Source organism: Mirounga leonina, unplaced genomic scaffold, assembly GCF_011800145.1.
Source record: "Mirounga leonina isolate KUSES-001 unplaced genomic scaffold, KU_Mleo_1.0 Mir_82, whole genome shotgun sequence".
Taxonomy (NCBI): Eukaryota; Metazoa; Chordata; class Mammalia; order Carnivora; family Phocidae; genus Mirounga; species Mirounga leonina.
In genome coordinates, this window is record NW_023270825.1 from 49,741,008 (window position 1) to 49,758,903 (window position 17,896).

Here is a 17,896-nt window from a genome sequence, read left to right on the forward strand (position 1 = left end):
ATCTTAATGACTCTCAAAGGTTTATTTACCACCAGACACAGAATGAAGGCATTATCTTACTTCCCTAGTCAAGCTCTGAGAATATTCTAAAATTTATATAATCAGTGAAAACTACAACAATTTATGACAGAACCAAATGTATTATATAATCTTAATGACAGTACTACGTATATTGACTTTATGAAAGTTTTCCCAAAATAATAAGATGTTTAATCATGGTTCTTTAAGTAATCAGAAATGTGAATGTTTATGTCTGTCTTACCTACTAACATCTAACAACTGGTAAGTGTAGTCAATGTTTTATTTTGCACATTTAAATGTGATCCCATCCTTTTGTCTATCCACCATCCGGCATCAATGCAGTACTCCTAAATGAGCAACCTTAAAATATCCTTTTAAAAATTTTACCATCACAAAGTTCATTCTATTTATGACTACATATGTCCTGAGTGAATATAGAAAGAGCGGCTAGCAGATATTCAAGGTTTCATAAAACAGAGCGATTGGGGAAATGGTTTTAAATTCACTTGATTTGACATGATTTAGATAAATAGGGCAGATTAAAAAATTAAAAAGATGACTTTTATGTGTATGTGAATTGGCAGGAGAGGTGAAAGTTAACTGACCTGTTTAACCTTTCTGAAATAGACTAATAACATGCCACAGTTGAAGTAATACTCGGCAGCCAGAAGAGGCTCGTAAACATAGGGTGACTTGAGCTCTTCGTTTTAAAAAAGCAAATGGCACTGTAAAAACAAACTCTTTTTAACTTTTAAATTTAGAGTATATAAAAGATTAAGAAATGAAAAACACGCATTGTATAGAAAGACAGCAAGAATTTGCATTCAGAAACTGTCTGCCTCAAAGCAAACTGGGTAACCCCTCAAAAAAAAAAAAGAGCTAGATAATAATTCTTATAAATTGTGGTGAATCAAATAATGCTTTTTATATTTTATATATTTATATAATGTATTTTATATTTGTGTAATGCTAATTGATTATATACATTTCATGTTGGTGAACATGAGCTATAAAAGAATTGTCATCTTAGTATATTCACCTTTGGTCCTTGCTTGTTTTTGTTTTCTCTTTGTAAAACTGGGTAAGATGATTGAGCAAAATTAAGTCATTTAGAAATTCAGTAAAGGAACTAATAAGAATAGAATATTTTTAACCTAGAGTTTTTTTTTTTTACTAGTCCCTAAGAGAAGTCAAATTTTGAAAATTGTATTTAATTATAAAAATTGAACTTTTTGCTCTGAATTATAAAATATTAATTATAACAAAGATTAGCTGTGATGCATGGATTCCCACAAATTCATGTGCTAAAGCAATTTTTGAGAAACTCTAAATTTTTTTTTTTAGAAACAGAGAGAGAGAGTACACGTGTGAATGGAGGTGAGGGGCAGAGGGAAAGAGAGAATCTTAAACAGGTTCTGTAAGCGTGGGGCTCGATCTCACAACCCTGAGATCATGACCTGATGAGTTAACCGACTGAGCTACCCAGGTGCCCGAGAAGCTCTAAAATATAGCAAAAAAAAAAAATACGTCCAACATGAGAATTATGTTTTGGCTTCAAGCCCCACAGATCATGAAGATTTCCAATAAAGATTCTCCGTAGCCAATTTGATCAACTCACTCTAAGTTTGGAGGATATGTTTCAGTGCCATCAATTTTGATCCCAAGATCTCATCCTCCTTTGAATATAAAGTAAATCAGGCTTGCCATTGGTCCCACATTTTGTACCTTTATAACTACAGAACTTCGCCTCCTTTCCAGGAGACTTTCCCCTTCTAAAATCTGTAGAGCATTGGATTATAGACCCAATAAATCATAGAATCATCAAGACCAAGGCTAGCTCCACTGAGTTGCCCTTCATACTCTGCAGAGCCCACTCCCGTCTTCTTCTGTTTCCCGCTTAGGTAACTATTCAGAGCACCATTCAGGCTAATGCTTAGGCTGTTACTGAATTGACCCAGACAATGGCATCATCTCTGTTGTCTGAAAAGGACAGTGGAAATGCCTTCCTTATTTTATTGTCCTTCTGTACAGGAGAGCCTCAAGTTAATACAGACTTTAGGGACATGGCTGTTCCAGAATTTCACATAGCAGCTTATCCCCATGGCATATGCCTGCTTCCAGAAAGTTTAGGTGAAGACTGCCTCAGCCTGTGTTGTGAAACTTGCCTCATCATGCAGCACCTCACACGTTCCAAGGTAGAATTCTCTCTAAAAACTCACAATCCTATCACCTACCTCCATTCTTATGTCTCAATCTATTCACCTGTTAAGTCATACCACTTTCCTATGAGGGATTTCAACTTCCATGTAAATCAGGAGTAAACATACTCTAGGTGTCAGGAGGATAGGTGAGAGCAAGTCATTACTTCTATAAGCCATGCTTAACATTCAACTACCCCAGCACAAAAGAACTTAGTTGCTACGATGTACAGAAAATTATTAACAAATGAGTATTATCAAGTTAACAAGGCCTGTGTTGTTATATATACAGTTTCATAATCTCTTAGGAAAGAAAATATTTATCTTTCTCAAAAATTCACCTGGAAATTATTTTCATGGTACAATGCCATAATCATGATTTTGATCATCTTCAACAACGACATCAATGAGAAAAACAGGCTTTCAGGCTTGTACTATTCTTTCCCCCATGGTACCAACATTTCACATATATTTTAGGATGCCCTGCTTGTTGCAACATACCATCTTATGGTGCTAGGAACATATCTGGAGTAGAGTGGACATTTGCAGTAAATATTTTTGGAATAAATAAATAAACCCTGTCAGTTTACTAGGTACACCATAATAAAATACCACAGACTAAGCAACAGAAATTTATTTTCTCACAGTTCTAGAAGCTAGAAGTCCCAGATCAAGATGTAGGCAGGTTTAGTTTCTCCTGGAGAGGTCTCTCCTTGGCCTGTAGATGGCAGCCTTCTTGCTGTGTCCTCACGTGGTCTGTTCTCTGTGCACATATCACTAGTGTTCCTTTGGGTATCAAAATTTCTTCTTCTTATACCACCAGTCAGATTGGATTAGGGCCTACCCTACTAGCCTCACTTTAACTTAATCACTTCTTTACAGTTACAGGCCCTATCTCCAATTGCACTCACATTCTGAGATACTGAGGGTTAGGGTTGCAACATAACGAGTTTTAGGAGGACACGATTCAGCCCATAACATGAACTATCAATGTTTATACCATCCACTCAAAATTTATGATTATAATATGAGAAGCAAATGCTAACTTCCTTATGCATATAATTTCATTACTACCTATTTGATCAGTATACAGGTATATTCTACAAGAAATCCAAACTAATTCAACAGAGAAGAAATTCAGTAAATATAATGAATTTTAATGAGAAAAAGTCAAAAACTTAGTTCAAACGCCAATGTGTGTGCAAGGAAACCAGTTAACGGTTTGTAGCAGTCCTCATAAGAACCCTTTACAAGTATATTAAGTAAGTAATCCTGAGAGAAATTGTGAAGAATGAAGAATACTAGACAAAAGGGGAAAGTGAAAACAAAACTCTGGGGGGGGGGGGGTCTAAAATCATTTATAGTTCAGAACTTAATTATATAGATGGGTTTTGTAAAAAATTTTCCTGAAAGCATTGGGAAAGAGAAGCAAAATCCTGTAGTGGTTAAAAGAAGCCACTGGGAACAAAACTGACCTGTGCCTGAATCACTGTCCCACCACATCCTGGCAATGATTTGGACGAGTTAGTTAATCTTTCTGAAGCCATTTCCTCTCCTGTAAAATAAATGATTGGAAATTAAGGAAAGAAGTTAAGGAAAGGGCTTGTGCAATGGCTAGAAAACTATGAATATTCAATGAATGACCCTGAAAAAGAAGGATATAAATTAAATGGAATGCTAAAGGGCACCTGGGTTGCTCAGTCGTTAAGCGTCTGCCTTTGGCTCAGGTCATGATCCCAGGGTCCTGGGATCGAGCCCCGCATCGGGCTCCCTGCTCTGTGGGAAGCCTGTTTCTCCCTCTCCCACTCCCCCTGCTTGTGTTCCCTCTCTCGCTGTGTCTTTCTCTGTCAAATAAATAAATAAAATCTTTTTTAAAAAAAAGGAATGCTAAATATTCCACTATCTCGTGCCAACATATGATTACGGACATGTGGTTCATTTGGCACATATGTAGCACTGATACAGAGCCCGAGGTACACCAGATTGAATCATCATCATCTTCAGCAGCAGCAACAACAACCTTTATGGAACTTATATGCATTGAAGATTTACTCTGTGACATTAATTCTTAAAGTTTTATATGCATGATCTAATTTAATGCTGCCTTCTCTCTCTCTACACACACACACACACACACACACACACCTTACGAGGTAGTCACCACCATTATCCACATATTATAAATGAAGGAAAGTGATTTTCCCAATGTCATACACTTACCCGTAGCTTAAGTCTTTACGATTCCAGACCCTGAACTTTGGCCCAGCATAGTTACTGCAATAATATTCAGACTGAAACCAGAGAAGCCAACTGCAAATTATGGTAATCAGATTATTAAAAATGTCCAGGGTTAAAATATATTAAAATTATCTTTCATTGGAAATCTGAATAGGCAAAAAAGTCAAATGTTTTCTCTTGTGTCCTATTTTACAAACTGTCAGGTAGAGGAGTTGACTTTGGACATATACTTAAGAAAGTAACTAATCTCAGGCTCTTTCACTTGAACTTCACTGAGCTCTTTTACTTGTCACTGTAACAGTAAAGCCAAGGGCTTCTCAGAGGTGCTGAATTCAACAACTCCCAAACAACAAGTATTAGCGGTTCTTGTTATAATTCTTAAATTAATTGTCCTTATTTTTTAAGCCATGTTTATTTTTTTAAAGGTTTTGTTTATTTATTTATTTGAGAGAGGGAGAGAGAAAGAGGATGAGCAGGGTTACAGGCAGATGGAGAGGAAGAGGGAGAAGCAGACTCCCCTCTGAGTTGGGAGCCTGACGTGGGGCTTGATCCCAGGACCCTGAGATCATGACCTGAGCTGAAGGAAGGAGCTTAACTGACTGAGGCACCCAGACCCCCCCCCTCTTTAAGCCATGTTTAATTGAGCTTTCTCTTAAAGAAAGCTAAAAACTTCCCTGAATGACCCAAGTTTGCTTCTCTGTGCAAAAATCTTCACTAATCAAACGTGAATTAACTGTGATAACTCCTCATATTTTTTTAAAAAATATTTATTATTTATTTGAGAGAGCGAGAATGAGAGAGAGAGAGTACATGAGAGGGGGGAGGGTTAGAGGGAGAAGCAGGCTCCCTGCCGAGCAGGGACCCCGATGTGGGACTCGATCCCGGGACTCCAGGATCATGACCTGAGCCGAAGGCAGTCGCTTAACCAACTGAGCCACCCAGGCGCCCCAATAACTCCTCATATTGATTGATTTTCTCTCCAGTTTATATACAAGCTTTCTATATTCCTTCCTGGGGAAAAGAAGATTATAATTTTAGAATAGAGAATATGGAAAATTGTTCTTACACAAAAACTATTTTTATATATGATTAAATTAACAAAAAAAGGCCCTGGGCAAAAAATGAAAAATTTCAGCAAAAATAATTTCACATATGAAAATTTTCCATGCAGCTCTAATTATGAGTATATTGCCCACAAAACAATTGTCATTTTCCATTTTCAGATCAATATCATGCCCAAAAATGAAAAGTAAAGAATGCCTCTTGCCATAATTTTAGATAGTTTTGCTAGCAAGAAATTCATTTAGTTTTATGCATACTCTTTCATCATCAGTAATATAAGAATTCACTCTATCTTTCTGCAAAAACTATCACACAGTATATTCTCAGTGCCAACTCTTCAGAATTTGAAGGCTTGGTTGCCTATGAACCATGTGTAAATGCTGCTGCTGGTACTCTCCCTGGCACTTATTATCCCTGAAACACTTTGCGAAGTTTTCAAGCTATCATCACAGAATGACTTGACACCATGGCCTCTGCACCATCATTGAAATTTCTTCTAAGGGCAATAGAAAGAACAAGAGAGCACATTCAGAAGCCAATAAGACACTCTTTTTCCCTTAAGAGGTTTAAAACTATCACAGATTTTCAAGCAGAACTGGGCACATGCAAATACATAAGAGCAGCAATGCAGCACAGATTGGAAGTGTACATCACCCACAAGCAAAATAGTTTTTTTTTTTAAGTAAGCAGTTAATATACATCACACACCCATGAGAATCTTCATAATTTACCACTTTCAAAAAAGGGTAGACTTTCCTTTTCCCTCAAAAGACTTCACAAACCATATCCATGGTATACTATAATATCCCTGAAGATAGGTAATGTGCTGTAATACAAAATAAAATGTTATGTGTTAACCTATCTGCAACAGAGGTTTTAGATGTTTAGGATATATTCTTTTATAGCTCTTCAAATTTGACAACTCTTTATCAGGAGAGATTTTCCTTTATTCTATGATTATATTTTTCCTATTCCATATTCAAATATAATTTCCTTTATGTTAATGATAGCAAAACTAGCTGTCAGTTTGAGTGAATTGAGGCCTGCCAATAACCATGTGAATGAGCTTGAAAGCTGATCCTTCAACCCTAGTCAAGTCTGGAGATGAATGTAGATCTAGTTGACAGCTTGACTCTAACCTCATAAAAGACCCCAAGCCAGAATGTCTCAGCTAAGATGCTCTAGGAAACTGGAACTTCAGAATCTGTATCGGATAATAAATATATTAAGCTGTTAAGTTTTGAGGAATTTGTTACACAGCAATAAATAACTTCTACAGACCAAACAAGAACTATTCCCATACTATTTAAGAATAAATAAAAAAGGACTTGAAGACTGAAAATCACATTATAGCATTCACAGTTCATGGTGAATGGGTATTAGTAAAAAGTGCTTACTTTAGAGTTTAGGTTTGATAAAGGTCAACATGTTCTTTTGCCTTTGTACAACAAAGTCCCAAGTTAACAAGGCCTTATATGTCTGCTTATCCATCTAATTGGTTTTCTGCCTATCTATCTATCTATCTATCATCTATCTATTTTTCTTTCTACCCATCTATCTATCCATCAACTGATCTATTTTTCTATCTAGATATTTGGCCCAAGTGAACCCTACCTGAATATTAGTCAAGATTATTGGGTCTAGAGAGGGAAAAATCTTTATGCATTACTGATTCTATCTTCAAGAGTTAAAATTCTTAATGTGCTATTCATTATGTAATGCTACTTTATGGTGTTAAGTGGTAAAATCATAGTATACACTCTTGGGCAAATAAAATAAAAAAAAAAAGAACAGTTGAAGATTAAAATCTAAGTAACAATAAAAACATGGTCAATACATCTAATCAATCTTACTGAGGCAGGTATACTATGGGATTTTTGCTAACATAGAAGGTTTCACTTTAACCAAATCATATTTTATTAAAACTTTCCAGGTGTAGGTAATATAAAATGATAATTTTAGGTTCATTAATGTTAAAAACACAGACAACAAAACCCTGAAATTATTATTATTATTATTTTTACTGCTAACATTAACTCTCAGTTGTGTATTACAGGATGGCAAACCAACACAAAACTTAGCAGTTTAAAATACTAGCAATGCGTATATTATTTCTCATGATTCTACAACTAAGGCTGGGTATATCTGGGTTTTTAAAATTTTGTTTGTTTGTTTGTTTGTTTTGGTCCATATAGTCATAGTGTCTGACTTCATCCAAGATGGCTTTACCATTTAGGATGGGCGCAACAGCTACGAATCGACAAGACTTCTCTCTTTCATCATACAGCCTTTAACTGTATGCAAATACATAAGAGCAGCAATGCATCACAGATTGGAAGTGTACATCACCCACAAGCAAAATAGTTTTTTTTTTTAAAGTAAGCAGTTAATATACATCACACACCCATGAGAATCTTCATAATTTACCACTTTCAAAAAAGGGTAGACTTTCTTCATACACTGATGGTCTTCACACAAGATTTTTCACATAAGGGCTGACTTCCAAGAGAGAGGAAGCAGAAGCTGTCAATCCTCTTCAAGGCTAGATGTGAAACTGACAGGTTCCTTTTTGCTGAATTCTACTGGTCAAAGAAAGCTACAAGGCCAGGCCAGAATCACGGAGAAGGATAACAAACTCTACCTCCTGATGTGAGGAGCAACATGGACATGCAGGGAGGGAAGGAATCAATGGTAACTGTCTTCAGGGGATATCTACTGCAGTCCATCTGGCCACACAATTCATGATCCTCCACATGCATAATGCATTCTTTGTATGTACATACAGAGTACATTCTAAGATCTCTCAAGCCTCAGCCCATTATGGCATCAGGATCAGATATATTCAATCCAGTGTCTCGTTATCCATGTCAGATGCAGAGATCCATGAATACGATTCCTCAGGATCAAAGACCTGTGAAGTAAGACAAGTTAGCTTTCCTCCCTACCCAACACATGAGGGAGATATTGGCAGTATATTAGTTTCCAATATCTTCTGTAACAAAGTACCAGAAACTTAGCAGTTTAAAACAACATAAATATATTATCTCACCATTTTGGAGATCAGAAGTCCAAAATCAGTTTCATCAGTATCATAAAATCAAGGTGTTGGGTGGCCTGCCTTCTTTCTGGAGGCTGTAGGAGAGAATCTTGTCCCCTTGCCTTTTCCAGCTTTGAGAGCTACTTGCATTGAGGCTAGTGGCTTTTTCCTGCATCTTCAAGCCAGCAATGTGACATACTCAAATCTCTCTCTCCCTCCACCCCCTTTTCTCTCTCATCTCTCCACAGAAACCCCTGCTTCCGTTTACTTCTCTTTACTCTGACTCGGACCTTTTTGCCTCCCTTTTAGAGTTGCCCCCCCCCACCAGTTAATCCAGGATAATCTTCACATTTTATGATCCTTAATCATTTCTGCTAATTCTCTTTTGCCATGTAAGGGAACATAAGATGCCATATGTTGAATAGGAGAACTCCCGTTCAAGAAGGGAAAAGGAGATGACCTATATCAGTCACTAGCCCATAGCAATTCTGCAATCTCTGCAGGGAATATTTCCCAAGTCTTCCTGCTCCAGAGGCAGGGTACAAGGTATGCTCCTTGACTGGGATCTATGTGTGCTCTCTGGGAATGGTTTTGTATGGCTCTCGAGTTCTTCCTGCATCTTTTGGCCCTAGCCTCTGAGATAATTTTTTCTTTTTCCATATGAAATACTTTGTGCTTTCGACATAGAACTTTCTCAGTTATATTCTCTTCCTGCCCATAGAAGTTTTCAGGCCCAAAGATTTTTTTTCCTTTTTTCTGCCTCTATCTCTTTTAGTCCCATTTGTGGCAATTTTACCAATAAAATTCTCTTGAAAACATTGTGGATTTTCTATGAGTCTTAGTGGGTTTTATTTCATTTGATCAAAAGTACAGATCTTTTTGAGGCAGGACCTCTTGTACTTTATTTTGTGAGATATAGTGCTGTGGACTATGTTCTTAAGATTCATGACCTTAAGATGGTTAGAAATATCTTTCTCTAGATAAGAGGCTTTAATTCTAGGCACTGCCTTAAACTTTTCCGAGATCTTAACTCTCAATTTGGAACTGACTCTGAGTCCATGATTTACTAGCAGCACCTTGGATTGGGTCTTTGTTCTGAGGTCATTTTTGCTTTGGAAGTCTTTTGCTGTCTGGAGGAGATAGTAATGTAACTCAGTCTCCTTGACTACTGAAGTATTCCTTCTTTCTGTCATTTTTCTCCTGTAATATACAATCATAGGCAGTTAAATGTGGCCAAATTTAGTTGCAAAATTCTGCCTGGAAATATATGCATCCAGATCTACAACTTCACCAAGCCCAATTTTTATTTTTCATATCATTGGAGATGACAGTCTCGCCAGGTGTTTCAATACCTAACATAGGTTCCCTGCATTCCAGTAATGCCTTCCCTTCCAATCCCCACAGTCTCTTTGCTGCCTTTTAGACCCAAACTAATACTATGTTTTAGGTTTTTGTCATGAAATTATCCTACTTTTAGGTACCATTCCATCCCAGTTATCTACTACTGGATGAACAAACCCAAAATTTAGTTCACTTTTAAAAAGCACAATTTATTATTTCTCATGATTCTTCAATCTGACCTAAGTTTGGCTGTGTAGCCAGTCTGTTCTACATGGTACCTCATGAGGTTGGCTCACAAAAGATGGCTTCTTAATTCTCAAGCCTGGTGACTCAACTCAAAGGATCATACAGTTTGCAACTGACCAGTCATTTTTCTCCCCCCACTTGGACTATTCACATGGCTAGCTTAGGCTTCCTGACAGTATGGTGATATCAGACTTCCCACATGGTAGTTGACTTCCAAGATTGCAGAAATTGAAGCAGGCAATATTTTTAAAAGCTAGGTCCAGAATTGACACAGTGTCACTTCCATCTCATTTGATTCCTCAACCAAGTCAAAGGACAGCTTAGATTCAAGGGGAAGGGAAGTAGTATATATGATTCTCTAGTTCCCATAGCTTCTAATTTGCTTAGACTTTATTTAAGAGAAATATATATGGTGTATAAACAAAACTGCAAAGAGAAATAACTCCAAAATTCAATCCACTGAGTTTTAGAAAAAGTCATATTTGTGGTCATGCTCTCTGTTTACATTACCACTTAATGACAATCACTTTAATTGCTGCCCACTAGTACCTTTTATTTAACTAGAGTCCTGGAGAACACAGTCCACAGGTTTTGAAAATAAACCTGAGGGGCACCTGGCTGGCTCAGTAGAATATGCAACTTTTGATGTAGGGGTTGTGAGTTCAAGCCCCACATTGGGGGTAAAGCCTACTAAAAAATAAATAAATAATAAATATATCTGAGTAGTTGCTTTTCCTTTTTCCTATAATGTGAGTTTGTTGATTTTTTTTTTTTTTAAGTTAAGCAACATCTAGACACTTTTCCTATTTTATGTGAGTGTTCATTAGAAGCAGGGACTCTGACCAATCAGATGTTTCCACCTGGGAGTTTGAATCTTGAAATTGTGAACCAACGTCTCAGGATGGTAAAGATAAAGTCTCAAGTGGTAGACATTTTGGTGACAATTCAAGGGGCAGCATGAAGAGTTTAATGGTATATTGCAGTAGCAATGTCCTAACCAAATGATTTCTGTGACAAGACCTTAAGTGTGACCACTGCTACTTGTCTCCACTGGTCTAAACCTAATTTCTGAATGTCCTAAGTTCTTTTTCAGTTTTTCTGAACAACCCAGTAATCTTCCAACCGATTTTCTGCATGGGTTTCTAAGGATAAGTTTTCTTAGCTTGCAACCAAAAAGCCTAACTAATACACACACTTAATCACAGTTTAACCCAATTTTATGTATTAATAGAAAACCAGAGTATATCCAAGATGTTCCCTTTAATAGCAATACATTGTTCTCCAAATATTATTATTATGTTCTCTAACAGGCACTCTATTGTACCAGTAGAACCACTGCTCAACTGTGGTGAATTCTTTTTTTTTTTTTTTTTACAAATCTCAGTGATTTTCTTTTAAAGTGTCCTTAGATTAAAAGACCTCAACAGCTATTATGAACTAGTGATCAGCAATAAGATTTTAAAAAGAAGCTAACCTTTGCCACGTCACATAAACTTAAAAACAATCATGAAAACCCTTCTTTATTTAGATATTCAGGAAATTAATTATTAAATTAGTATAAATTTCTGGAAAGCTGAGTACTAATCCTTTCCCTTCAAAAGCCAAAATATTATTATTTTTATTATCATTATTACTTATTATTTATCTTCAAGTTTTTCTTGAAAAGTACACCAGTCATAAATGTTTAGGTCAGTGGATTATCACAAAATGATCACATCTTGTAAGCAGCATTAAAATAAACAAGCAACTATTACATCCACATGGTAACTTTTGAGCAATCCTTGGTTACTTCCATGTGTATGATTTTTACTGCTATGGTTGTTTATTCAATTTGTTTTTTTTTTCTTCTCTGCTTGACTATAATATATGTGAGAAAAGTAACATTTTGTTCCTTCAATGTTTTTTTTCACTATCTGTCAAATAGGACATGTTCAATAAGTGATTAGTTAATGAATGAAATAATAAAGTGGTGAGTGGATGGAGGTCGCATGAATATTATAAATTCGCTATTACTGTTCAAAGAATATTTGATTCCTGATTTTGACCTGAGTCCCTAATAACTAATTGCTATTTCAGGGTCTTATCTATTGGAAACCCTGTTTCTGTACTCATCATACAGTAACAGTTGTTATTTGTAGACAGATATATGTAGTGTATGAACTATTATCTTGTGGTCAGTAGAGATGACTTTCTCTCCCTCCAGGCCCTGCTAAAGCTGTGCACAGTGGATGTATTTCAGTTAGTGCTTTTAAACTTCCCCCAGCAAGTCAGTATTTTCTTCAGGTTTCACGAAGTAGCTGTTTCTTCTGTTTTTTCCCTTAATTCCTAAATTTTAAATTGAGAAGAGTAGAATTTAAGTTAGAAAACATGTTTCATAGGAAACATTCTCATTGCAATTAAGTGAATAGTAGAATCTCTTATTACTATTGTGATATTTTATCTGATACCATATTACCTTTTCTGATTATTTCTAATACTAATACATTTCATATTGGCAACAGCAGGTAAATAGTCACATATGTCAAAAGTAAGAGGTGTACAAGTCACCATTTTATACTGTCTACAAAAAATTATATTGATTCACACAGTATCACTAAAAACAAAATGTATTAAAATATATTACCTTAAATCATTCAGGATTATATTACTCCATTGACTGTTTATCTAATTACTCTCTGTGGTAATCAGAACAGGTATCCTGGAACCATATGATGCAGTAATTAGTCTACACTCATGTTAATAACAAGTGTGGCTAAAGATTTTTTCATACTTTGTTATTTGACTAATAAGCCCTTGCCTTAGAGATTTAAATAGAATTTGTTCAATATTTCTATAAAATTTTTCCAAAATAAACATATTTTGTGCATAGCAGACATTTTAGTATTTGGGGAGCTGTTTAGTATCTGAGTCCTCTTCCTATCTTTTTGAGAATTCTCTGAGTCTTGACCAGAAGTATCTATTGTTGATTATATTAATTAATTCTCAAATTCATTCAAGGCCTGTTGGACTTATCTTAAGGATTTGTAAAGATAGATACCTGAATATCTATTTACATATTTATCTGCCTACCTATATACTTTCTCCTTCTTCTCTTTATCATTTTATACAAGTTTGTTGAAGGTTAACTTTATAATTTTTTAAAATATGTATTATATACCATATTATTTCTGTAATTGGTCATGAAGAAGTATCTGTGACTTCCTTCTCCCAATATTATATTTTAAATTTCCTTTCCAACCTTAGGTGGCTTTGGTGCTTTACCTAGTAAGGTACATCAAACCATCATTTCTGAAGGATCTGAGTCCTTAATGGTTTTGACTTTTGTTTTGTAGTCATTGCTGTCATTTTCCATTTGCATTTACCAGTGGGTGTGGAAGCATTGAAAGGCACCTCAGAGACTCCCCTACTGTGTGTCAGCAAACCAATTTCTCTTTAATAATTAGGATCAATCCAATCACTCCAACCAGTGATATGAGAAAACTTAAAATGTGCAGTTTTCTCTTCAAAGTGAACGGAAGTATTATTTTGTTCCCTGGTGGAAATATCCTCTCCCTGGGAACTAAGATCTCTAGTCCAGAACACTTCAGGGTTTTCAGGGTAGGAAACAAACATTCTGTGACTAGGTTAGTAGGTAAAATAGTAAGAGGAGTCCCTTCTTACCTTTGATTCTTGGAGTCATGTATTCTGGCTGTGGGGGCAACACAACCATATAATATTGTGTCTAATTCAAAGTATATACTACATCCTATGAAACTACATCACTTTAAGCTGGTCTCTTATAACTGCCACTGTAAATGACTCCTCAGTAAGCCATTTCATACTTTGTATTAGGTCAGCTCTGTCTGGGTGAGAGAGTAAGCAGTAAGACCAATTAATTCCACAAGACCTTTGTAGCTCATGTTGAGAAACTGGTTTCTTGATCAGAATCAATGCTGTGTAAAATCTCATGACAGTGATTAAAGTACTCTGTGAGTCTGCGGATGGTGGTGCTAGAAGCATCATGGGCACTGAAGGCAAATTGATATTCAGAATATATTTCTATTCCAGTAAAGTTAAATCTTTACCTGCTTTCTCATGGTGAAGGTGCACTGTAATCAATCTGCTTCTAAGTGGTGGATTCCCTATGTGAATGGTGCCATATAGAAAACTCAGTGTTGACCAAGTAACTGGCAGATTGCGCACTCAGCAGTAGCACTATCAATGTTGACCTTGGCAAAAGGAAGCCTGTATTGTTAAAGTCCATATTTCATCCCTACCGCCATGACCTTTCTTCATGGGCCTACTGAGTAAGCATTCTGTTGGCAGAGGAAGAGGTTACTGACACCAACAGAGTGAGTCATTTGTCTACCTTATTATTTTGAGTGTCCCCCAAAATGTCTGCCTTTGGGTAGACATCCACAAGTCAAATAAAATATCTTTACAGGCTATGCTCATTCTGAGAGGTCCATTCACATACCTCTTGACCCAAGAGCTCCTTCTCATCGATCTTCCTTTCTTGTTTCTTCCAAGTTTGTATTCATCCAGACAACCCATCAACAACCATTAACAACTATTATATCAACAATGTAATCCATCCTTCTGCTTATCTCTCAGTCTATCCAAAGTAAAAGATACTGTTTGGAATTCTATCTAGTGGGATGTTGCACTTCACTATTGTCTTCCAGGGCCATTATTGTGGGGACCGTAAATATGAAGTGTTCATTTCCAGGTAACATGAGCATACTGTCCAGAATCATCTACAAAACAGCATAAAGTTTCCTTTTTTCCTCTCAGTCTATGAATCATAAAGAACTCTGCATTAGGCCAGAAATGTGGATTGAGAGAGTGGATTGCAGTAGGAGTTGGTTTCAAATAAGTCTGAACCACCGACTCATACAACTCATTTCTAACTTTGAGATCTACCTGACTCTGGTCTCTTATATACTCTTTCCACTTGATAATGTATTTTTTTTTGTTCATGCGCAACCTTTAGTTTGATGGATCAGGAAACAACTAGTTCATGACTGAAAACTCAGACTTCACAGTCACCTGATATCCCATGATTAGCATTAAGTCTTTACCAAAGCCAAGTAGCGAGTCAGAAGCTGTTTCTCATAAGGAGAATAGTTATCTCTTAAAGGCATAGTTATGTCCCAAATCCTTAAGGCTTGTGTTGCAATTATCCTTTGAGTTCTTGCCAGATTCTCCATACAGCATTCTTATTTGTCACAGATAATGTGAGTATCTTTGGATCTCCTGGATTATAAGGTCCAAGGGGAGAAGCAGATTGCACTGAAACCTGGACTTGTTTCAAAGCCTTCTTTTGTGCTGAAAGAGCAAATTTGCAGGTAATTTGTATATAGGTTAAAGTAGAACACACAGTTGTAGTATATGTTGTTTTCAAATTCCAAACATCATGCCTCGTGTGTGTGTGTATGTGTGTGTGTGTGTGTGTGTGTGTGGTAGGTTGTATGAACAAAAGTAAACTGTGTTTCACCTTGAAGGATATATCTTGTGCTTCAGACCATTGGACTTCCAGAAACTTCATTGAGGTGATAAGCTCCTGAAATTCTGTGACGTTTATCTATGACTCTTTGGCTCAGATTTGTCTTATTAAGGCATCTAAATTATCTACTACTTCCAGCTCATCTAAGCCAATCAGAATAATATCAATTCACAGAAACAATGTTATGTTTTGTGGAATGCCAACATGATTAAGATCTTTGCAGACTATGTTATGGCAAAGAAAAAAAGAGTAGACATAACTCTGAAGTATGACCATAAGAATGTACTCTTGGTTCTGACAAAAAAAAAGAAACTGTCTAGTGGTCCTTGTAATTTTTTATATGGAGAAAAATGGATTGGCCATGTCAATATCTGCAAACCAAGTCCCAAAAGCTGTGTCAATTTCTGCCAGCCAAAGTACTGTAGCTGTATTACTGGCTACAAACAGAGCCACCAAATTCATTCTATAAGATCTATCCAGGGGCACCTGGGTGGCTCAGTTGGTTAAGCGGCTGCCTTTGGCTCAGGTCATGATCCTGGAGTCCCGGGATGGAGTCCCACGTCAGGCTCCCTGCTCAGCAGGGAGTCTGCCTCTCTCTCTGACCCTCCCCCCTCTCATGCTCTCTATCTCATTCTCTCTCTCAAATAAATAAATAAAATCTTTAAAAAAAAATAAGATCTATCCAACTTTTGGACAGCCCAAATAGTCAAGCTAATGGGAATGTGATAAGTATCACTACTTTATATCTTTACAATCTTTGATGACAGTACAGATCTTTGCAATTCTTTCAGTGATGTAATACTGTTTCTGGTTTAATATCTGAATAGGAAGGGAAAGGCACAGGGACTTACTATCATTATGGCTTTTACTCATGGGTCGCAAAGCTAATGTAGAGATTCTGCCAGTTGCCAAGTGTATCTATTCCAATTACATATTCAAGAACTGGAAAAATTGCTATGGGATCCATATGCTAACCATCTAGGTGCCTGCTCTGAGTTAAACTTGGGCTAAGACTTCAGGTTTCCCCTAACTACCATTAGCTTCTGGTTTGACTGGTGAGCCACAGTGTTATTCAGGGTGGAGAAATTTCCTGGAGAGTTCTGGCTTCAAAGAAGCAATGAGGGTTGCTGCTATGGGATGGAGAAACTTCCCAGAAGGCATGGACTTCTAATCCATGAGAGCTGGTGCTGTAGTGAATAGTCCCAGGACCCTGCATGTGAATTCAGTGGCTGCCATGTTGAACATAGCACACTGGTAAAGGAGAAGAGGTCCCTTCCTCCTGTTCTGATCTTGCAATGGCCTTCCAGTGCCCTCTATTGGCAAAGTCTAACATCAAGTCAACTGGTAAAGGAGAAATGCCCAGAAGGTCCAGCTCCAGGATCACAAAGCAAGGCAAAGAAAGGTGAATATGAAGCTGAGAAGTAATAAGTAAATAACTAGCATAAATGACAAGGTTAATTGACTGAAAAGTGTGTGAATAGATCTCTCATAATAGATTTTATTTTATTTTTTTAAAGAATTTATTTATTTGAGAGAGAGAGTGAGAAGGAGCACGAGGTGGGGGAGAGGAAGAAGCAGGCTCCCCACTGAGCAGGGAGCCTGATGCAGGACTCGATCCCAGGACCCTGGGATCATGACCTGAGCTGAAGGCGGACGCTTAACCAACTGAGCCACCCAGGTGCCCCTCTCATAATAGATTTTAGAAAGAAAGAATAGTTACATCCCAGGTAAGTAATAACCCAAAGACTCCCATTGCTGTAACTATCAAGTACAGAAAGTAAGCATCTGTGTGGATATCATTTGACCTCTCTCCCCTGCCAACATGGTATTTTATGAAATTTTAAGTTCTTTTTGTATAACACACACACATGAAATATCTTTTTCAATCTTTTAACTTTCAACCCATTTTGTATCTTTGTATCTAAAGTGAGTCACTTGTAGACAGCCTATAGTTGGGTGGCTTTTAAAAAATCCATATTTCCTTTTAATTTGGAGAGTTTACTAGACATATAACCTAATTACTGATAAACAAATCTTATTTCTGCCATTTTGCTATTTGTTTTCTATAAGCTTTATATATTTTTTATTTTTTCAATTCTTCTTTTACTGCTTTCTTTTGGCTAAATACCTTCTGGTGTACCATTTTAATTTCCTTGGCATTCTTCTTACTATTTTTAGGTATTTTGTTTAGCAATTGAACTGAGGATTACAATAAACATTAATAACAAAGGAATTTTTTAAATTTCACAAATATGTGGAAATTAAACA

General features: G+C 36.6%; 1 long non-coding RNA gene across 1 annotated transcript in view; it reads right to left on the reverse strand.

Moving 5' to 3' along the window:
- LOC118002203 overlaps positions 1-17,896 on the reverse strand; it is a 44,001-nt gene that overhangs the window by 3,965 nt on the left and 22,140 nt on the right. Inside the window, exon 3 of the long non-coding RNA XR_004676980.1 lies at positions 3,695-3,774. This is a non-coding gene — a long non-coding RNA (uncharacterized LOC118002203). The remainder of the gene's footprint in view (positions 1-3,694; positions 3,775-17,896) is intronic.